General features: G+C 42.6%; 1 long non-coding RNA gene across 3 annotated transcripts; it reads left to right on the plus strand.

The window, feature by feature from the left end:
- The first annotated feature begins 646 nt into the window (after positions 1–646).
- On the plus strand, positions 647–23,701 carry LOC120758782 (uncharacterized). 3 transcript variants are annotated; one of them, XR_005703014.2, is made up of 4 exons: positions 647–756; positions 19,544–19,768; positions 20,266–20,775; positions 21,822–23,701. It is a non-coding gene; the product is annotated as an uncharacterized LOC120758782 (long non-coding RNA). The 3 variants fall into 3 exon arrangements; XR_005703012.2 differs by lacking the exon at positions 20,266–20,775; XR_005703013.1 differs by lacking the exon at positions 21,822–23,701 and having other exon boundaries at positions 20,266–21,805.
- Positions 23,702–24,153: the final 452 nt, after the last annotated feature.

Genomic DNA, 24,153 nt, shown 5'->3' on the forward strand with positions numbered 1-24,153 from the left:
TCTGCCATGACTGGACTTTGATTCATTATCTTCAGAATAAAATAGCATTAATTTTCTTTTCTACTACTCATGTATTAGTGTCCAGAAGAGATACATTTTATTGAGAATATATTTTATATTTCTGGGCTAGGTACATCAGTGATGAGAAAAGCCAGAATTTTCCACGTGAGCGCTCTCCCTTTGGTACAGCCAGTGCAATCTACAGAGACACTTCAGCACTGATCCCTTTCACCTGGAGCAACAGCAGATGCATCAGCAATTAGTGATACCTTAGTCAAGCACTGAACTTCAGGGTCCTTCACTTTGCTTGAGCTCATTCTGTTCTCTGCCACTCAACACTTGGAGAAACATATATTGAGAAACAGGCAAGATTTAATTTAAAAACCTTGTATTTGATGAAGTGGACCGTGGTAGATTTTGTGCATATTGGTCAGCCCTGATATCAGTTTGGGGCTCTTTTCAAATATGTGCATTCTTACCTGGACTTTCTGAAAAAAATTCAGCTGCAGCTGGTTATGAGAACCAATTTACAGAAATTCAGCCCTCTGCAATTAAATGTATTAGCAAAGATTTTAATCACTGGGGAAAAGGGCTCTACTAGGGAAAATGGTAGGCACTTGAAAGTTCAGGTTCAGCTGTTAGGAGACACACACACACCTGCACAGGCAGCATAAAATAAGCAGAGGTTTAAACATGGTCTTTCAGACTGCCTGGGTTTAGCCTAGTTCTGATGGGGTGATAGGAGCTGTTTCTAAGGTAAGGAGACTTTGCTCTCTCTCAAACGCTGCATGACTGTTCTGTAGACTTTTTTTACTTCATCTGTGGTAGAGTGAAGGACTTCTAATGAAAAATTCATTCGATTAGTTACTTTTTTTCTGTTTTCAAATCACTTGGAAATAGATGTTGACTTTGATTGATTTGTTTGTGGCTTGAAGTGGGGCTGTGTTCTTTGTGCAAACACAGTTTATCCTGTAGCAAGTTTTACTATGTGTCTTCACTGCCTTTGCTGTCCTTGTTTTTAATTATGAGTGGTGAATTTGGAGTGCCAACCCTAGAAGATGCTTTCTGGGTGACTTAGCAGAATTTCAGTTGCCTAGGTGCTTTTTAAAACAAAATATTTACCTTATATGAAGTAAAAGAAATTCATTCAAATTATTATTATTAGTTGAGGAGCCTTGTTTTTCTTTGCTGTACTCAGACATGAGAGTTCCTCAGATTTAGCAGAAATCATTGTAGATTTAGACACTAATTAGAAAAGAAGCCTGTTAAATTGAGTACCATTGGGACTAAATAGTTGCTTCTTTTTTCTTTTAGTAAAATGAAAGCTGTGTGGATTATTTGAAATTTCTGTTTACTTTCTGAAGCTTCTGTTTTAAAATACCCTTAATATGGTCAGTAAAATTCAGTTTGTGTTGAATACTTCCATTCTGTTTTCAAAAATAGCATTCTTTTCAACACTAGAAATGACTAATAGAATAACTCAGATTCTGGTTTTATTTTAATATATAAATAATTCTTAGAAAAGGAAGTCATTTCCTTGCAAAAGTAATGAAAGAGGTTTTGTGTCACTTGTGCAAAGAGAAAGCAATACAGCAGGAGCAAATAATTCACATATTGAGTAACAATGAGTCCACAAACAGAAATCGGATGTATAATAAGAAAATGCATGTAATTCGCTCTTCCCACTTAAACTTTCTTTCCTTACCTGCAGCAGTTCCACACTGGCTTCATACAAACAACAAATCATCCTCTTTCTTTCACCTGGCAGCTCTCCCTTTATTGTTGTTTTTCACATTTTTATCTTTCCTGTTATTTCACTCGTGTGGTGCCTGCAAGTGCAGCAAAGGATTTGTTGTGCTAGGATCCCACCCAACGTTTCTCCCTGTGTAACACGAGGAAAAACAAGGTGCATCCCTAATTGTTCAGTGGTGGGGGCATCCCCAGCACTTCCAGATTCAAGCCAGGATTCGCTTGGGCTGAGACAAGGTTTTCCTTTTGAGATTGCTCAGCTTCACAAAGGGCGTCGATAATTTCCCTCTCCGGCCTCTCCTGTGAGATGGATCTGTTTGGTCCCTGAGCCCTGCGAGCAGCAGGCCCGGGGCGTCATGGCAGAGCGCAGGGCTGGCTCTGTGCTCTGCAGGGGTGATCCTGCTCTCCACAGCGCTGGGGACACGGGGGCAGAGGGGCAGTGCCACCGCTGTGTCAGAGCCCGCCGGTGGCTCACAGGTGTTCGGCCAGCAATGGCTTTGGAGTTCGTGTCGCCCTTGCCCAGCACTGTGTGTCTGTAGGTAAAAGCAGGAAAACTGGCTGAACACTGATGTAATCATAAAAAACGTGATCTTATCGGGGTATATCTTGCTGATAAGGACCTACTTTTGATGTACAAATGGTTCGGCATTGCTGGTAACACAAAAGCCAGAAATGCAGCAGCCTCCCCACACAATGGGGGTGCCGTGCTTGTGGCTAATAACATTTAATGCTTAGACAAGCAGACAGTGCAGAGCCTCTCCCCTCCACATTTCCCTCCAGCTCCCCTCCCCCAGACCCCTCCTGCCACTTGCTGACGCCATTTGCCTGGGACTGGAGGTGTCTGTGAGCTCTGAAAATTGGATCACAGGGATAGCTTTTTGCCGGCCCCGGTCACGCTGACGGCAAGACTCGATCGATCAATACTCTGTGTGACACTTTCAGAATTCATTGGAAATGATGTCCTTTTCAAATGACACCCACATTTTATCGAGGGCAGCTCCAACTGCAAAGCACCAAGTGTGTTTTTGCAAGATACGTTTTGTTAGTAGTAAACTTTGCGTTATTTGTAAGGTTTTCTGTATTTGGGATTTCTTCATCCCTCCCTTTTGAAGAGGGCAGGGGTTTAATCTTTAAAGGTAGCTTTGTAGCCTGACATTTAGAGTGTGAGCTGTTCCTAAGCCTGATGTTTATTATGACATATGGCCTCTTCATGTAAAAAACAGTAAGCTTTGGGGGAGAATTTAAAAAGTAGCCTGAAGCTCATAGCGCACAGCTAAAAACTGATTCACAATTTTATCCAAAACATTATGACCTCTGGGCAAAACTATTGCTCCTCTATGGATTCCCATGAAACTACTTGGCTCTGCTATCTCAGAGCCGGTTCCTGTGGGTGGGACTACACAGGTCATTCAAAGCAACCCTTTGGAGCCATTAATTGCTCATGTTGACAGGCAGCAAAGAGGAATGGTGCTTGCAGCTGGAGGCTTCAGGGATGAGAGACAGAGAGAAGGAGAAATGGGGGAATCGTTGGGAATCTCTTTTGAAGGACAGTCAAAAATAAGTAACCTTTCCATTGAATGTCAATATTGAAAAAACATCTTTAGTCCTTATATTTTGTGACTCCAAAGTAAATAGCTCTGGTTGCCCAAGAGGTTGAAAAGCTGTGTACCAGGCAGCCTTTGGGGACTGCAGAGCAGGGACTCAGAGGATCCAGCCTGGGGTTTCATTTTGCCCTTATCAAAACTAAAGCTAGATGTATCATTTGGACTTAGACTTAAGCTGACCAAAAATGAACGAAAGGTTTAGCCTCGATCAACTTTGTGAGAAAAAAGGAAAAAGCAATTTCCCAAAATAAATCCTGTGTAATTTGGGATTTACGACATTCATCTAGGTGCACAGTGTCTTTGAAATGGTGAGTCTGTGACCAGATTAGCATGTGGGTAGTCCTAAAAAGTAGAAAAATTAACAAGATGTCATTTTTTGACTCAAGGCATCTGCAGAGTACCAGTGGGGACACTCATGGCAGAAAAGCAGTTAAAGTAGGAAGAGTCTTTCCAAATACGCATTTGTGTTTTCAGTCTTGTGTGCACATCAGGCAGGAGAATTCTCTCTGCACCTCACTGCTGTGACACTCTAATGTGTGGGTTTTGTCTAAGTGGGGTAAAGTCTTTCCTGGGGTGTAACTAGGGCACCACTGCCAGTCCTTCACTGACTCTGATACAGTGAATTTTACGAAAGTGAAAATGTTGCAAGGTCCAAAAGTTTGCGATAGGAGGAAAGAGAATATCAGAGGTGGACTATGGACTTATTAATGTGTTCAGTTGCCAGGAAACATCAAAAGTGTCATAAATTATTAGATAGCAGTTTATAGGGAAGTTTTCAGTTGCTAATCCTGCCCTTTTAATAGCACCTAATAGTTTCATTTACTTTGTAAGGAATGTGACCTGAAAAATTGGGTAACTACTATTCTGATTTATAGCGTGGGGCTTGAATGGGACAAACTAGATACAGAGATTAGAGTGACTACTGCCTGATTTTAAAAGTTAATTCCTGTAGGTCTCCATGCAGAAGTAACACAGCTCACTGGGAAGTGTACCTCTGAGTGAGGGAGAGCACACTGAGCTAAAATGTTTGGGCCTTTAGTGCAAGGTATGGAGGCCAATGCTTCCAGTTCTGGTCGCTGACAAGTAAATGGAAGTTTGTCCAGATGAGGATTTACTTGCCCTGGACAAGCACCTTCAGACTAAACACTGGTATCAAACATTATAGCTTATTTTTCAATGCAGTTACAAAGGATGTAAGTTTAGGACAGTCCCCATCCCCTAGTTTAATTTAACCTAATCTCTTCATTAACTTTACTTCTAGCTTCAGGAATCTGATTCAGTTCTTGCTGTTAGAGACAGCCATCACTTCTTGATAACATCGGGAATATCATTCCTAACCTGTATCCAATGGAGCAATAGAAAGGAATATATTGGTTTGGTTTAGTCAGATTTTCAAAAACAGATGTTAGAATGCCATATTAGGTTGCCAAACTGACTAAGAAAAAATTAATTCGGTGCAAGGCTGAAGTACACTGGTACACACCACAAAAATACCATTGGGGTCTCTGCTTCTGAGCACACTGGGAGAAAAGGGTTCAAACAAATGTCTTGGCTCTGCAACTCTTACTGACTTCAGCTTCTATTAAAATCAAGAACAGTTTACTATTAGCTTCATGAAACAGAAACAGATTCATGAGAAGGTTTAGCATAACAAAAGGGGTTCTGCAAATATTTGCTTTATCATGACAGCTGGATGTCTTGATATACTTTTAAATATTTAGGCACTTGTGTGTACTAGAATCCTTAAAGTCTCCGAAGATGCTGTCAGTGAAAAATGCCTTAAATCTCCTGACTGTGTCCCCTGTATAACTGACCAAAATGCTGTCAGCAGAGTGAAGCTTTTAGCCTTAAAGTCCAAGGAATCTTTTAGTCTTGCTGAGGTTTAATGAGTTGGGATTCTAAGCTGATTCAGCTCTTAAACAGTCTGATCATTAGTGCTGTATCATCTGTCACCTTTGGGTGATAATTAGAAAAAGAAAGTCAATAACAATAGTACATAACACTACTTTACCAAGATTTAAACAAGTTGTAATATTGTTGAACATCTATTGATGAGTCCAAATGTGCCACAGGCTATTGAGCACAGAGTGCTTTGATGTGATGTTTTCCATTATTAATTTGATGTGGTGGAGTTTGTAGAAGTGAGAAGATTTGTTTTCATTTTATTACATGTGGGAAGAGATGAGATACTTTACATATTCATTTATTTCCTTCTATTGTTTATGCCACTAATGCTTTTGAGGACCAAGCACAGAAGAAAAAGAAGGAAAATATCTCAGTTAATCACATTAGACTGTTTGTTTACCATATCTCTGATTTGTTTTGATTTTGATTTGTATTGATTTATCTGACCTCCAAAATATACATCCTATATGTGTGTTAGCAGCCCTTGGATGACGGGGAAAAATCTGAGCGGAACTGTTTTTTCCCCAGAATAGAACAAGCTCTCAGGAGCTCACCACAGTGCTACACAGACGGGTCAGGATTCATTATTGCATTACTTCAGCAATCCGGATATTGGGCCTGATGTGTGCGAGATACCCCAGTAATGCAGTGGGCAGTTATTGTTACTTATTGACCACTTCCTCATCTGCCTGTTGGTTCTTCCTTTGGGTGATTAAACTCATTTGTAAAGAGCACAATTATGGAAATCTCTGAAGAGTGAGCCTTTTGGAGTCTCTTTTATTGCCTTGTTTTGTCTAATTAATCCCCTAATGAAATTTTTTTCCTTCCTCTACTCTGCCCTTTTTATGCTTTCTGAAACCACAGAATGTTAACACTTCAGTCATGGGTCTGCAAAATGCAGTTTTGCTTAGCTGATGTTTCAGTGATTTAAGCAGGAAAGTTGTTAAGCCAAAAATAGAGCAATGTACACAAAATGTCCAAGCATAAAAGAAAAATACCCTTGCAGATTGACTAGGTCCTTTTAAAGAAACACAACAAGTTGTTTTCACCTCATGTCTGGAGTTATCTGTTTGCAGCATACTTAAAAGGAAGTCTAAATCTCTTGAAACTAACAGGTATCTTTTTCCTCAGCAGTTAAATGAAGATATTATATTTCTCTTCCCTCTGAAGATATTTTATTTCTCTTCTCTTTGTTTTAGAAATAATAGTATCAGTCCTGCTTTGGACCCTGAAAATCACCCCATCAAGCTAAATCACACAAATCTTGTGTGAGTGTGGGCTGCTTCTTAGGGGTGAATGGCATTTAAGAGCTGCAGACAGCATTGGCATAACTTCTAAGCTCCAAGAGTTCAGTTGTGAAATGCAGTTGTATTATGGGCAATAACCACACATAACCACTTCATCTGCTTTCCAAGGCTGCTCAGTACAACTGCAGCTAAGCATTGAAACAGGGACACACAATGACTCAGGTTAACATTAAGAGAAAATTAAAACCAGGAAATTTTCACGTTAAAATTTGGGGCACTACATGCTGCCATTCTCAGTATGAGATAGAAGTGCTTTACATGGATCAATTACTTCCCTATAAAATGTAAAGGGAAGCTCAAAATACAAATGGAACCCAAGTTCAGCCTGGGTTTTAAATTCTCCAAATATTTGGGATGCTTAAGGTAGGGCTTTTCCTTCAGTTTCATCATTTCCTTAAAACAAAGCAATGTATTTCATAGGTACTGGAGAGACATGAAAGATGGAGTTGAAAGCTGCTTGGTTCTTTCTAGTAGTCAAATGTCCAGATTTAGTGAATGAAGATCAATGAAAAGCAGGAACTTGCATCAGTAAACTATAAACCATAGAGTTTCGAGCTTTGGTTATCTACAAATCTCAGTGACACACAGCCTGCTCACATATGCCTCCACACATAGAAGCAGGGCAGCACAATTTCTTCCTAGCACTAAGTTCTAGCAAATCCCATTTATTATACAGCACGCTGAGACATTTCCCAGATGAGGTATCCACTGCTAAATCTGGCTGCAAAGTCCACTCCTCAGACAAGGGGCAAAGAAAATGATTGGATTCTTCTCCTGATAAGTAAACTCTACATAATCCTCAGGGATGATAAACTTTGTCTAAAGTCCAGAATCTGGGTCAGATTATTGGTTACCTCTACAGCAGTTACACCAGTAATGAATTTGGACCTCAGACTTGAAAACTCACAACACTCTTTGATGTGTATAACTTCATTTTGACATGCACAAAAAATTCAACCAAGTTTGTGGAAATGTACAGAAAACCCTTCATGAAGCTGAAGCATCTCCATGTTCATGCAAACCAGACTTAATCTCTCAAATAAATGAAAAAATATTTTAAATAATATTACAGTAGGAAGTTCTAACCTGCAAAGGTGCCCAGCATTAGATTATATAGCATCATGACCTTCCTCGTTATTGTAAAATAAATAGTCTTTACTCTTCACAGCTCAAATCTGTATATTCAATCACCACCAAACTGATGACTGTTCTATTATTCTGAGCCCTGAAAATGACTCAGGATTACCTTTGCTACCAGCCAAACACTTTCCTACTGGAAAGCTTTGCCAAGAGCCAGGCTCAGTCAGTTGCAGGGTGAGGAGCTGCCCTAGGCAGGAGGTGGAAGTGGGAGGGTGGCAGGGCAGTGTGTGCTGTGCTGACCTCCTTCCTCCCTGTGGCTGTGCTGATAGAGACCCCAGTTCACCAGCAGCTGCTTTACAGCTCTGCCTTTCACAGCCCTTTCTGCAGTGGCTAAAGCTCAGCCTGAATTTGAACCTGCTGTACCCAAGTGAAACAGGCAAAGTGTTTCTTACTGGGCTGGAATATAGGCCAGAGCCCTTTTGAAAGAGAAACCTGTATCTGTAATCAGCTCAGCAAGTTAATTCCCTTTGCATCAATCACTCCCTAACCCCCTTGCCAGGGTAGCACTGGGATGTGGTTCCAGGTAACAGTGCTGGGCAGGGGTAAACAGAGAAAGGCTCTCTCAGGGACCTGCTGGTAGCGACTCCATCTGGCTCCTTGGTTTGTGAACCTGTTTGTTCACAGCACCAATGCCAGTGTAGCTATAAATATCCAGGTATATGAGAATTTACCTTAAGTAAATGTCTTACACGTGTATTTCCCATCCTTAAGGTAAGGGTGTTTTTGTGAGGTTTTTCCCCTTGCCGCTCTTCCCCTTTGAGAACCCACCAAAGGTGCTTCTTGGAACCTGTTCTGTCTCCACAGCTCACTGCCCAAGTGTTCCCAAAGGAGGGGGTGGCACCGTGCCTTGGGATGCACTGCTGCTGGGCAGGACAGCTTCTGATGCTGCTCCCCAAACCCCTCTGGGGGAGTCAATGCCCTGCAGTGCACTGCGCCCCTCCACAGCAGCAGGGCTCCGGTGGGGTCCTTGCCTCAGTCATTAATTAGGTCACTGATGAGTTCACGCTTGTACAGTGCTGTCTATTTCCAGTGGTGTGTAAGAAGTAGGGCTGATTACCATTAGTAAATAAACATTTCTTTATTGGTGTTTGTACTCAAGCTATTCAAGTCACCTTCATGTTTTTCTCTTCTGCCCACTCTCTTCCTTACCCCTCCATGGGGCAGGGTTGATTATTATGTTAATTTAATGTAATTAGGCTGAAAAGCTGATGATGAAAACTGAAATTCCCTCTACATCTTCCTACTCACATTTTATTTCACTCAGGAAGTGCTTGTGCTGTTACTGTCCTCTGGTGCTAGCACAAGCGTGGGTCACAAACTAACTTCAAAAACTATAGTTTTTCTACATTCTATTAGAAATTATTTGGCAGTTCTATTGATGGACTGGCGCAGCCTCAAACTGACTTTCATCAAGTCTGTCTTTTTGTCCAGAATAGTATGCAATAAATAGCAACTCACTATCGGAGTGTTTTATGGTTTTGCACTGATCTGTGTACTGTAGGAGGAACTTCTTCCCTTGCCTTGCTCCAGGTACTTTTTTTGCTAGAGATTTTTCTTTTGAAACTGTGGTTTTTCAGGTAACATTCAGAAACCATTTCTTTTGTTGTTGTTTTTGTAGTTTTCCTTGTAGTTCATTGATTTGTTCAAACCAAAAACTCAAAGCCAATCTCTGAGGCTGTCAGCCTATTTAGCTGTGGAGGAAAGTCCACCAACTTCTGTAAATAGAGACGATAGCGTGTGGCCCAGCGGGCTGTTGGAACTCAGGGCCTGCCTGGCAAAGTGCCGTGCTCAGCCCCAGCTCCAAATAGCCAAGGGGGCTATTCATGGGACCACAGCTGTTCACAAGACCCCTTCCCTGCCACCTCCTGTGGCTGAGCAACCATCTGCAAGTTGTAGTGCAATAGTCCTCACACCTCCTCTTGTATTGCTTTATATTAAAATTGCTATTCCCAGCAACACTCTGTAAGGCAATAAGCACACTGCAAGCTCTGAAGTTTTGTTTTGGTTGGTTTTTTTGTTAAGGTGATTCACCTTAAAAATCTGACCCATTTTAAAAAAGAAAAGGTAACCAAATTTGTACTTTGAAATTTTTTTTAAAGTAGGTATGGTTAGAAATGCCAAAACAAAGTTTAACCCAGGGCTCATACCAAAGGGTCATTCTGTCGCTCCTGGGCAAAGGGGAGGGCTCTGCACAGTGGGTGCTTGTCATAGCAAAAGCTCTTGGTTTATGATTAAAGCTGTCTGTGATACTGAGGAAAGCAGATAGTGGCAGGTCCTGGGTTTGTGTTCATTTTCACTGGCTGGCCTTTGCAAGACTTTGGTCACAGAAATGAAACCTTAGCACAGTCTGCCTGCCTGCATCAGCATGATTCTTTTCCCATTTCTACCACTTTAGAGCCTTTCTTCTTGCCATTAGCAAACTCTCAAGCCCCAACACCTGCCAAAACCCTCAAGGCAGATGAAAGGGAGAGATCCATTTTCTCTAAACTGGCTCCATGATATTTCATGAAGAGCCTCTTAACAGATCCAACACTTCAGCTCAAGGATACCTTTTGATGGCCAGCAGAGCCTGTGAGCGGGACAGGGATTAATGTAATCCCTTCCCCTGCCCCATCTAGAACCTCTCCTGGTTGGAGTTTTATCCCATCCTCTGCTGTCAGCCTGACCCTCTTACTCTCCATACAGGTCCTGAGCAGTTATGAAAGGTCTGCAGTAGTGTCATGGAGCTTTATGCTCTTGTTTTATAAAAACAATGCATTATAATGTGTCCTCTACAAGGAAACAGGGCATATGACTTAACCAAAATTTTTATACTTTGTTTCAAACCATTACATTAATAATTGTGGTGTCTGTGGCTACCAAATAGTGGTATTTTTGTTATTGCTCTGTACTGGTGATTCACAGAGCAGAGAATGAAGACATTTGTGATTAGCTGTACATTAGCTGCAGCAATTAAAATGCAAGGCTGACCATCAGTTAGTTTATAAAGCCATAGATGATGATGCTGTCTAATCCCCATCTCCAGAAAGGTACTGGTGATAACCAAGTGCATGGGCTTTTTGCATTTTAAGTAATGTAGAGCCCTGGCCTTTGGACATAACTATTTTTTTCTTATGCCTTAATGCCTTTTTCCTGGACTGCCTCTTCTTCTGCCTGTGCAGGTAAAGACAAAAAAAAGGGGGAATTTCTGGAGATCTCAATACAATCGTTGTAGTGCAATTTTTTCTTCTTTATAGGAAAAAAATTTTTTAAAAAATCCCTTGATATGTATTTTCTAATACTCTATATGAAAACTTTCTCAGCAGCTTCACACTTTTCTTGGCAGTGGATATATTCTTGGAAAAGTTTTGGTTTATTCCAGTTGCAGTATGTATACTCCCCCTTAGAGTCACCCTGTGCCTGTGTGAAAAAAAAAAAAGGTACTTCTGTGAGCACAGGCTGCATCAGGCAAGGAAATTGTTAAAAAGAGCAAAAGGGAATCTGGGCAGTTTTAAGATAGGCCACTCAGTTTACCACACACAGAAGTAGCTAAAATGTGTAGAGACTGAGTCGAAACAACTGGAACCAAGTAGAGAAAAGCAAGAAGGAAATTAAAGTAATCTTTCATGGTTAGGAGTAACCTCAAATGAGCAAGAACCATTCCTGTGATGTTTCACTTGTGCTGCCCCAAGGAGCAGGGGCAGCTGCTGAGCAGTCTGTTGCCCTGGGATCACTGGGAGAGCTCTCCAGAGGAGACTTGGCACCTGCAGCCTTCTGAGAGCTGACCTTGGTCATAACCATTTCCCAGCCATCTCCCTGCCCGTCTCACTCTGCATCCTTTGGAATATTGGTTCCCTGAAACTTTAGCTTTCCTTAGGCAAGCACAACAATCCCCATCACCAATCTCCCAGGTATTTGATTCTGTGTTTGGTTTTGAGGGACAAACAGGAGAGAAGGAATGAGAAGAAAATGGCTGACTCCCTCTCAAATCTGGATTTGCTATCTTATAACAACTTGAAATGTCTTAATTTGTAAATGGTTGTAAATTTTATGGATATACATTTGTGCTCTATTGCTCTCCATGTACGTTCTGTGTCAATATATGCAATCTTGTCCACATTTGCATTCTGCAAATTATATGCTGCTGGAAGATGTGGTTTTGAATGGACTTCTGTTCATCCTTTTTTGTATTTTATATAACAGACTGTTACCAGGAATATTCTGAAGTCCATGTGGATACTAATGAGCGTGTTTGCTTGAGGTCAAATATTTCCTAGGAGCATTGCACTAAACAGAATATATTAAAATGTCTAAGGAACTGGTTTCAGGACTATTCAGATGCTCTTTCACTGTGGCTTCCTTTGCCAGGAAAAAAACCCTAAGAGCCAAATGATGAGCACTCTGAGGACAAAAGCAAGCAAAGAGGCAAGCTGGGGTGGGCAACAGCTGCCTCCTTCCTCCCACTGCTCTTTTCCTGGTGACTTGTGTTGTGTGACATTGTATTTCTGTGTGGGTACATAAGCTGCACAAATATTCTGGTTGGTTGACAGGGCAAGGAGTCAAGGCTTCAGTTACCTGTTGCCCCAAATTTCCCTGCCCCTGTGGTAGGTAAGTCCCCATGGCAGCCTGGGAGAAATGCTCTTGAGAAGAAATGCTCTTGCTTCTTCGCACAACAACTGTCCTTTTTGGGCACAGCTACCCACCCTCCACCTCTGAATAACGATCTTGTTTCTACAGTGGAACGTGGAATAGGGAGAAGGAGGTGGCCAGAACTCGAATGAAGGAATAAAAAAGAGCAGATGAATCGATTTGGGGATGTTCTTTTGATGCTCTTGCCCTCTATTTCCCTACTCTTCTTCCAAGCCCTCTGCAGTTATTTCAGCATGAGTGCTGCTAGCCACATGGATAAGATTCAGCCTGCAAAAATGTATGCTTGCAGCAAGGAAGACTTACCCTTTAACCTTTAGCAGCCATTTCCTCTGAAAAGCGCAAGTTTCATTTTCACTTACAGTGAAAAACGTGTGGAGGGGGAAGGGGAAGAGAACCTCATCTCTGCAAAACAGCCGAATGGTCCCATTTTCATCCTCTGCACCAAACTTCACATAGCTCTTTTTGCATTATGCAGTGTGCCCTCAGGAAAGAGATCTGGCAGGAAAAGCAAATGCAAACTCTCTCGTTAGTCTTGAAAGACCTGGTCGTGAGCATTTGGGGTCAATCCCCTTCAGCGGGTTCATTTTTCTTCATTGCAATTTCATGAATTTGGCCATAAGCAAAAAGTAGGGTTTAGTTAAAAAAAAAAAAAAAAAATCCTTAAAAGCCTATATAGTATTCATTAAACAAAACTGAAAATTGCACACCATATTGGAAAAGTCAGGAAGGTAGGAGAAATTCCACATCCCTGCAATATATCCAAGTATATTGCAAACATTGCACCGTAGCACCAGCAGCCCATGAGGCTTACCCACGTAAGTCATGCTAATAGTTCCAAGAATGGGATGAAGAAGAAAGGAATTTTCTTTATTTTTCTCATTACTTGAAACTCTTGTGCTTAAGTGTTTTTCTGCTTAGAACTTATGGGGTTTTTTTTCAAGTCTGACATGACTTGAAAGATAGCATACCAGAACAATAAGCTTTATTGCGAGTCAATGATTTTTTTTAATTCAGCTCATTTTTCTAATCATCAAATACAGTTTGAAAAGAAAGAAAAGTTTAGTTGCAACTTCAAGGGACACCAAAGCTCCCATCCCTGTTGTTTCCTGAGCTCTTGCCCTTCTCCTTGTAGGTTGCTCAGGCCAAGCCTTGTGTAGGGTGATGGTGCAGCATGATGAATTTCCATACACCCTCATCTTTGCTGCGGGGTTGGTGCAGTGGAGAGTGCCTGTGCAGAACCCTTACCCCCTGCCACAGCAGCCCTTCTCAAGAGGCACCTTAGCCCCAGGCACAGCACCTCTGAGCCACTGCCTGTCTTCCCTGCACTGCCTCCTTCTTCACAATGGCATTTCTAAAGCTTTTGGACATTTTAAGTATGTCTTGGCAGGTGTACACCTTCCTGTAAAAGCTTTTGAAGTTATTTTTGAATGAAAAGTCCATGATCTTATGAAAAATTCCACTTTCAAATTTTTTATTCAAACAAGCATCATCACATTTTCTCATGGCCTCAAAAAGATCATCTGAATGAAGCCGTTGGTCCCCCACCTGTAGGGACTCCACTTGGTCACCAGCCTTCTGCCGCATACACATTTCAGCAACTCTCAGGATGTTTTTCAGCACTCCCTAAGTCCTGCTAAAGCTCTGCTGTCTTTGCAGAGTTGGGCAGAGAGGGGAGAGCATCTCCTCCCAGGCAGCAAAGGGTGCTGAACACAATGCTGGTGCCTTTCACAAGGCATCATTGTGTGCGCACGTAAAGCACAAAATACCTCGTGAAATTAAAAGATAGCATAGTAAACAAGATTAAGAGATTTGACTGCAAAAATAAAAAGCTTGCTGGTGAAGTATAATCATGTGAGAAATTCCCTCAATGTATTGTGAACTGATAGAAAAGTATTAATTGCATCTTATATATATATATTTAAGGAAAATGAGATGGAATAATTCTCTTATGGAAATCAGCATATATGACTCAGTAGTAGTATAGGGGAAAAGTATAAACGAGAGAGTTGAGTGTGTGAGAACAGAGAGTGCATAATGTATTAGCATCAGCAACAACGCCTGATGGGTGAAGGCTTTTATACTACCTCTCTATTGATAGGTATTTCAACCAGCAGTAAAAAAACTGCTCTTGACACTCATCTGTAGGGAAAAATATCCACATAGTCTTTGCTGTAGGACCAATTAGCCTGTGAAAGCAGCTGGGGGGAGGGGGGAGGTGCGGGATATAAATGCGGGATGCATCCACACTTGATTACTCTAATGAAATGTCCATTGATTCCTATAGATTAATGTGAGAAGAACGGCAGCTGCGGAGTGGCTAACACCTCTAGGTCAGCAGCTCTGTGTGTGCGTGTGGACGTGTGTAATGGAGGGGGTAGCGCAGAGGCAGAGCAAGGTGGACGAGAGAGGGTTCGTGTGGCTGCGAAGGGAGAGGTGGCCGCGGTGCGTGGACGTGACAGCCGGCAAGGGAGGGAGATCGGCGGGAGGCCACGGCGAGGGGCCGCGGGGACAGCGGGGCTCCTCCCTGCCTCTCACTGCCGCTGCCCCTCGCTCCCGTTTGACTTTGCTGTAAGGCAGGCTGAGCTCACAGGTCATCTGTTTTTGTTAGATTAATTTGATTCAGCGTGTAGGAATAGAGGGCTGAGCGGGCTAATGGCTCTCTGCAGGTGACATTGGGAATGGTCAGCGCTCGCACCCTCCTCCCCCGTGGCCGTGGCTGCCGAGAGGAGCCACCCCAGGGGCTCCCCCTGTGTCGGGGATGCCGGCCCCGCTCCGCAGCCCCCGCTCCGGCGAGCTCCTGGCCTCTCAAACACTAATCCCTTATCTCTTGCGCCGTGTCATGTAGAAGGACTTAATTACAAAAACGGGCCAGGGATTTGCTGAGCGGCTGCGGTGCTTGGTGCTGCTTTTATTGCGTGGGGAATGGAGTTACGGGGACCGTGCCATAATTGTCACAAGAGAGACAACATCCTCTCTTTCGGCGATCCTGGTGTTCCGGTGTTGAAGGTGATGTGCTGGCAGCAACCTGCCTCCTGTGCCGGGGAAACCGAGAGGAGCCACTGGAACGTAGGGGACTACACTAGGAGAAGAGGTTGATGTGGAAATATGAAAGGGTGAAATATTTAGGCTGAGACTCTAGAAATTACATTTCATGTTAAACAAAAGTATCTCTGGGCCAGATTTGTGCTGGGATAGTATCCCACAGTTGTACCCATGGTCTGATGCCTCTGGTGACAATAAAGGGAAATCTGTTCCTCATTACTGGGGATGAGGGATCTTGCAGCTGTACTGCATTGTGAGGAGAGCTTGACTTCAGTTAAGAACAGAAAATGACCAGACACGTTGTGGCTGTTGTTTCAGTTGTTTTCAGTGCACGCTTTACCACATCATTGTCGTAGTTAGGAACAAGTACTACAACACGTGCCAAAAAACTTTAGAAACAGTGGTTCTTCACAATGCACACAAGTGTGGTCAGGCAATTGCAAGACCCACTTGGCCCTGCAAAGATCAGGGTCCCCCAGGAAGTGCAGTATCTGATGCTGGGTATTAATGTATAGCTGTACTGGGCTAACTCGGGGGGGAAAAGATGAATCCTGACTCTAAAATAGGGCTTTGAGCAACCTGCAACTGGTTTGGCAGCTGTTATATCCAATGCCAAAACTGATGATAAGAGATAATCTGGTAAATGTGCACATATGCTAACATGGGCAGAAGGAGGTCCAAGTGTGGGATCACACAGAGGTTTCTTCAGGCAAGATCTCTGCTGAGCACAGCCCTACTAGCACCAGGGCTTCAGCCCACACTGGGTGATACTTGGCACCTCCCGTTTTCATGCCATTGAGTGACAAAAAACTTTCCATCACCATCTGAAGAGCATAATTTATCCCTGAAAACACAAATACCGCAACCTGCACACCATGTGTTTGTGTGTATTTCCTCAAGACTGCTCCATAGCCACTTACCCCTAACAGACCCTGCTCCTTCTTGGTGGATGCACAAACCCCAGTGGAGCAGGTGGCTGGGACTGAGGCTGTGCCCCACCTGTGGCCATAGTGTCCCCAGCTGTCCCATCTGGTGGGGGCAGGAGGATGTTGGCCTCAGTGTGCAGTGCTGACCTTCAGTACTGTAGCCAGACCTACCCAAACATGCCTCCACCTCCTTTGATCCCTATAAAACACATGCTTTTAGTCATAATTTTTAATTTCTGTCTGTTCAATGCTTGACATCCTTGTCAATGATTCCACTTTTCCCTTCTCATTAACTAGTATTTTAATGTTCTGCTCTCCTGCAGAAGCACCTTGCTTCTCTCAGATGAAGGAGGGTACCTCAGTAAAGATTTTTGTTGTGCTGCTTTTCCCCTCTTTCAGAGTGGCAGGATGTGCAGTGTGCTGTCAGCAGAGGTGCAGTTTAAGGAATTAAAATGCAGTGCCTGGATGTGTTTGGCCACTCTGGCTCAGGGGGTGTGTGTGTGTGCAGGCAGCCGTGGAGGCAGCAGGGCACTGGCAGCAGGGCTGTCCCTTTAAGCCTCGCCAGTGTATTTTTAGAAAGCATAAAGAGGCTGCATTCTCCCACTTGCTCACTATCCAAGACATAAAAAGGAAGGGCTTTCTGCTTTCTTCAAGTCTCCTTCCCCTGCTGGCACCATATAAGTCTGTCTTTTAAGCAGTACAGGTCCACAGCCCTTTTTTTTTTTTATTGAGAAGCTGCAGAACTCTAACCGGTGGTTCAATAAATTGTATTACATCCCCTTCGTACTGAATGCCCTACAAGCTTTGGCTTTCCATGTGTAATTGCAAGCTGTTATTAGCCCAGAGCTTTGTCCGTTACTGTGCCACACTATTGCTGAGCGGTCAATTTTTTTCCCCTGCCATTTCCTTTGCTCACACCATGCTGACCACGTTGGCCAGGGGCTGCCCGAGGTTTATAGTGCAGCATTGATTTTTCTTTTCTCTCAATACTGACAGAATCATAGATCCAAGGCAAATAAAGAAATGCATTCTGTGGTGATGAAATGTCTTTCGTTCAGCCTGGATTGAATCAAAGGCCATCACAGAAATGTTCTGCTCTAAAATGCTAGTGAAGCTTAAGGCATTGTTGGAAAATGAATTTTCCATTTTCTTAGCTGTAATTTGGATTCTCAAATCACTGTGCTAAAAATAATCAGATAAAACTGAATATAGACTACAAGCCTATGTAAAATGCTATTTGTTAAGTTTTTGCAAGCTGCTGCAGCTGATATGAAAGGAATCTGGCAATAGACCAAAAAAGTAATTGCTTAGGTGGATTTCTAGTAAGCATGTTGCATTACTCTGAATACCAAGGTATAAGATGACTTCTCTTTAATTCATAAACACCGTGGTTAATAACCAAACCATAAAGATACTGTTTGCACTTTTACTGGAAGGTGAGGTTTCTAGTGACAAAAAACACCTTATGTTACCTCCATCTCCCTAATGGGTATTATTGGGTTTTTTGGAAGGAGTGTTGAGGGGTTTCTTTTAGATGGACCAATGTCATTGTTCCCATTATAGAGCAGGAGAAGTAAAGAAGTAAAAAGGGTCTCTGGGGACGAAGTCACAAAATGAATCTCAGGCAGGGCCAGAAAGAGAACTTTGATCCTCAAAAGCTTAGCACCATTTTCAATGCTATATAAAAATAGCCATGATTTTCATGACATCTGTGGGAATGGGTCACTCACTAGCATGGGCTATTAGAAACCAGAGGTGTCCCCAGACTGTGTGCCTGGCTGCACTGCCATGGGACTTCAGCATTCCCTATAAAGGGAGCACCTTGACTCATTTTCAGGCAGATGTCATTTCCTATGGCATAGAGTCAATTAAGGAACCCAGACCTGTCATCTTGGAAAAGAAAAGACAGAACCACATGGTAAAGATTTCTCCACATTCTGGGGTTTCCCTTTTCTTTTTTTTCCCCCATGTTATCAAGGCTCATGACTAAACATTACAAACTGAATTCAACTCACCATCAGGGACATCAGTACTTTCATCCTTGAAAATACAATGACTTCTGGCTTTCCTCAGCTTTTCATAAAGTTAAGTTTATAATAAGTTGTGCAGAAAAACCATGCAGAGGGTTCTTGTGTCCTTCTTCACAGGATAGTTTCCTCTGTGGCCTGCAAAAGTAAAGCCCCAACTTCTACAGGGTCCCAGCGTGAACATCTTACCTGGCAACCCAAACTGCTCTGACTCCACACTTCAGGGAGATCTCATGTGTTACTGAGGAGTTAGCACAAAAACAAACAAGAGAGAAAAAAAAATTTAAAAAAAAAGAGAGAGAGAGAAGGAAAAGGTGCCCAGAGAATAGAAAGAGTGGAGGAGAGGAGCATTTGCACATGAAAATAATAGATGGATTCAGCAAAGTTAAAACTACAAATTCAAAAAATAAATACATTTGAGTTTTGCCCTTGGGCAAAATTTCATTAATTCCCTAGCTTTGGACCTTTCTTTTTCTCCTTTCTTAATGGCTACATGTTTGATATCAATGTGCACTGGTTTATAGCTCTTTCTTCACAATCGTATTCCTGGCAATGTGCAATAGGTCTTTACGCTGCATAACAAATCAGATTATTTTTCTTCACTAATGATCCAGAAAAACTCTAAAAAAAAATATAAAGCCCTTTTGGGTCAAATTCAGTGTCTTATTCAACCTGTAATGCTTCAGATTTTTTTTTTTTTTTTTTTCATCAAAAGGCCATTAAGAATTCCTTTCTCTGTCCCAAATTGTTCAGTAATTTTCCCTCTAAAATTTCTCAAAAGGTTGCAAAAAATGTGACTGAATCTGTGTTACTCACTGTAAAAGACTGTGAAGTGCTATGTGGCTTTCATTTGGTAATTTTTAAGAATGCTCCACAGTGGAAACAAAATCGGGGATAGCTCCCTGTCATTTGTCTTCCCAAGGCGATTCTCACCTGAGGTTCAGAAACTCTTGAGGAACCCCTTATCTTCTCCACCTCCCATTTTGTCCAACTCCAGCCTTATGGTGTTCAGTAAAACTAGAGCAAAGAAGCTGCACGCCAGTTCAAATCCTGGGAGGCATTGTTCTGTCTAACGCTTCTCAGTATTAAACCTGTGATGATTTTCAGATCTTGCACCCATAGCAGGTATCATTATACAGTTGCCATAATGCTCCTTCCTAAGTAAACCTTTTTCATAAAATTAACTCAAATCTTTTTCTTGCTGGCTTATGCAGATGGATTGACCTCAACAGTAACCAAAATGGAGGACTGCTACTTGGGCGCAATAAAACCTTCAAATTCACTTGCCAGGATTTTTGACAGCAGATTTGCACTGAGATGTAAAATTCAGGGTTTCTCTTGTGGACAATACCTCCATTAGAAGCTGGACAAGATAAGGAGTGGAGGTTACCAAGTGTTGGTAAGCAGTCCACCAAGGCTGGAGAGTCACACTTACAAAGGTGTGTACAAGGTAGAAACAAAGTTGTGTGTAAAACTATGAACAGAGCTCCCTTCTGCCTCTATCTATCACATTGTGGATTTGTGACATCACTCATGGCTAAAATCAAGCCATTGCTCTGTACAGGCAGCAGTCAGGAATCTCCACTCTAAATTCTAGGAAGGGGAAAGCGAGGAGAATGTACAAACAGGATTAGTGTCAGGGAATGCAAGCGTGATGAATACTTCCACATATTACCAAATTGTATATAATAGCCTAAGTATATAGGAAATCATTGTCAGGGGAAAAAGCTGTTAATTGGATCATATACGAAATGTAATGTTTTCTTAATGTCTCAGCTGGTGCATAAATGCTTGTTGACTGGTGCATGATCTGTGTTTTTATCAAATGCCTACACAAGCAAGCAGCTATGATAATTAATTTTTGAGGGGGATGGAAAAGATAAGCTGTGCTTGAGTCCCAAATGGATGTCTTTTCTCTGATCCACTGCGTTCACAGCTTTAAGTGTAACAAGCAAAAATGGTTGAACAAGCAAAGAGCAAAGGAAGCTAGAGTGGCATCAAAATGCAAAGCAGCTCCAGCATCATCTGCCATTCAGTGGGAAAACGCCATTCTGTTCTCCTTCCTCTGTCAGCAAGGAGCAGCTTCTGGTCTAAAATGACAAAAAAGGCAAAAGAAGATTTGTGTGGCTGTAAGAAAAGAATGTTAGTAATGGTGATTTCAGCTCTATGGTGAAAATACTGGAGATCTGGCAGGAGCTGTCAGCGTTGGTTGGTTTTGAGGGCCAAGTGTGGGGCTAAGTTTCCAGCTGGTTCTGCAGGAGGCATCTCAGCGGCAGTGTAGGGCCAGGGCAGTGCTGCAAGCCAGGGCAGACCCAGTTTGACTGTACAGATCACACCCTTCATCAAAGATGTGTAACTCGAGTTTCCCCTGTTCTCTGAAATCTGCTAAAGGGAATGCAGTCAGCTCCCAGCTGCTTCCAGAGGCTGAGGCCACGCTGCTTGCCCGGTAAGGAGCAGTCACTTCTGTGTCTTCCCCTGCCCTGCCACAGTGTCCTCTGTACGGGCAGCAGCCTCAGGTGATTTGGTGATCCTCTGCACCTCTGGCCTGCAAAAACAGTGACATCAGCAGAAAATCTTTACATGTATGGCAAAATAGAAAGTTGCTTGTTTTGTGAAGCACTTTCTCTTTGGAAGAATTTTGTTATTACACAGAAGCCCAGCTCCCTTTTGAGGCACTCATCTCCCTCAACCTCTGTGAATGTCATCTTTTAGCAAAAGATCAACAAGTATTCCCTGACACATTCATATTTTTTGGCAGTCCTCAACCTACAAACACTGCAGCTGTCTGGGGCCCTGATCCTTTTCGGTGTACAGGTCCCTGCAAAGCTTCTCAGTGTCTTGAGGCTTCCCTCAGCACCTTGTCCAGCCCAATAGGTGCACACTTCTAAACAGCTGCCAATACACACGCATGTGCATAAAACACACAGAAAACTAGCAAAATTATTATGTTCATCAGGATGTTCTGTCTAAATTGAGACTTTTAAGCGCTAATAATAATTAACTACTTTCTTAGCAACGAAAAAGTCTTAAATGCCTATTTACTTAACAGTCCCCTAGGGTGTCTTTGTTCTGAATGGGCTAAAAAATCTTAGCTGCAAAATAAGCAGGCGATTCCAATCAATAGAGCCAGAGGACTATATTGATTACCAGAACTCCATTCTTTAGTCATTAACCCTGTGAATTCTTTACAAAAGCCATACAGGACAATTCCTAACCACTATACCATTTGAGGAGTCATTCAGATATTTGAATGTCATTAAACTTTCATAGCTTGTTTACAGCCCTTTCAGCCTCGCCTGAAGGATTGTGCTCTGAGACTTGCTGCCACACAGCCTCACTCTGCCCAGCTGAACTGACAAACAGCATTAATCAAGCCCAGAAATCTCCTCAGCAGATATGATTTCCTTGTTGGCTGTTGCTAATGCTGCTACAGAGCAGGAAAATGGGTTGTGGAAGGAGAGAAATAATATTCTTAATTTTTCCACTTTTCAGCTTCAAGCAAGAAAACTGGCTGATGATAAACATGCTTTTTAACCACCCTTATATGGAAATTTACTCATGCACTCTGTACGTCCCTTTCTTCACCGTGGATGCCACAGGGCTCCTTACGTGTACAGGAGGGGAATGACACAAAGTGGGGCACTGGAGAGGGAAGGCAACGGTGAGGTGGGAGGAGGAAGAGAAGGAAGTGATGCCAGGAGAGCTCCTTGGATCTCTCCACCTCCTTTCCCTCACTGGCTCCTGCGGGACCTGCCCCCACGACACCCCCCTCTCAGCAGCCCCGTATTTAAGAGAAGATTCTCGCATTTCAGATTGAGAAAGTTCATGACACACGGTAATGGCTCTAAATGGTAAATTCAATCACACCGTCAACAATTGAATAGAAGCGGCACAAATGAGCCAAATGCCAGCGATTCAAGGGGATGCTGGAGGAACTCCCAGCAATCACAAGGCCACTGCAAAGACAGGCACCCTTCCTCTTCAAAGTTCAGGTGGCTTTAATGTTGTAGGACATGCGACATTCTGTAATTCAGTCTTTCTTTGCTATAGAAACTGTGAGCTGTTCAGCATTTTTGTAAATACATAGAATGGAAGTGGTTGTTTCTGGATGTTTTCTGAACGGTTTGTATAAATTTCAGTCACGGCTTGTCCTTGGGTTGTTGCTCCAACTGTTCTTTTATTGGTTATGGCTTTGGCCCAATGCCCACCGGGTATGGTGATTTGGCTTAGGCTGAGTTTGTGTTGGCTACACAACACAAACATGGTTTTGTTCCTTGCCTTCCATTGTAAAATAAAGCTTTTAGCCACGACAAGTAGATGTGCACCAAGGAATCATTTGAGCTGAAGCTGAGGATCCCATTTAGAAATTAAAGAATAGCTTGAGAAACACACAAGAATCCCCTAAATATTTGCAAAAAGTGAATGTTATATGAGAGTCATAACTGAGAAATATTCCTACATTTAGATGCAAAATTGTCCTTCATCTTTTTTGCAATTAGTGCCTGATCCAGTATAGCTTCAATGTTCTGCCATTTTCCTTATCTGTTTGAAAACTTCCCAAGAGAGCTACAATGAGCTGGGGCCATTTTCATGACTATTGATTTCATGGTTAAAATTATAGCATTTGATTGTTATTTGACCAAACTGAGATTATTGTACATTTTGAAAACAAGAGCGGTAGCAGCAGGAGTCGTGTCCCTAGAAAAGTACAAAGTCAGGAGCTGCCAAAGAGCCCCAGTTCCCCTGTGGTGCTCTGTGGGAGCCCCTCCGTGCTGCCGCTCTCCAGAGAACAAGCAGAAGGCACACAGAGCTTCAGTGACCTTCCCGATGTCACCCCACGCATCGTGGCAAAGCATGGGACAGGTGTCGAGTGTCTGCCCTCCCAGCAGGTGCCCTCACTGCTGGCAACGTTTTCCTGCCTGGAAAATGCCCGTACCTGCTTGCAACGCTGTCTGTAGGGTGTGGTTTGTGGTGAAGACTCTTTTAGAACTGGAAGGCCTGAATTTCATTGTAACTCCTAGTAAGTAAATAGGTACTGGACAACCATTTATGCAGTATATTTTTCATTGTCACAATACATTTAGGAAGTGTTGCTAAACCAAGGACTTTCTGCATGCTCTGGTTCCTGCATTTCAACAGACTAAACCAATCACAATTAGCAATGGATTTCAGATAAATCCAGAAATGTTTTAAGCAAGTTCCTAAATGTAATAAGAACTCCAAATACGTTTTTGAATAGGATGTTTCAAAGATTATTAGGACTAAATGGTCTTAGTGCATCATATGGACAGAACCATCTTTTCTTTGTACTTCATTTCATTTTTTTTAGTCTGAGACCTCTCTGTATTTTATTAGACTAAGAGTATAACTGACCATCCTTTCTTTTCTGAGGAGAATGGCAGAATTGTTGATTTTCAGGTTGAAGTGACATTTTGAGCTGGGTGAAATCCAATAAGGCTACAAGTATTTCCTGGCAAAACTGTGGGCACCATCAGGGTCTGGTAGAGTAGGGAAAGAGCAGGTCCCACTCCAGCAGGCAAGAGCTACCTGAGCTGTTGATAACTCCATGTAAAATGGTATGAGTGCAGATGCAATTGCCACTTTTTTACCTTTTTGTATCAATGCCATGGAAATTATCTCTAGTTTAACAAGTGAATCTAAACATCTTGATGCCAGTAGCTGCTGCTGACTTCATCTTCAGAGCACGAGCATTCTGACATCCCATTTTCTTCAAGTGGAGTCACAGGTCAAAGGGCAGTGAGACACCTTTCCCCAGCTGTCAGTGATGTGCCTCTTTGAAATAAATCAAGAGCACCTGCCCCCA

This window comes from Hirundo rustica, chromosome 13, assembly GCF_015227805.2.
Source record: "Hirundo rustica isolate bHirRus1 chromosome 13, bHirRus1.pri.v3, whole genome shotgun sequence".
Lineage (NCBI taxonomy): Eukaryota > Metazoa > Chordata > Aves > Passeriformes > Hirundinidae > Hirundo > Hirundo rustica.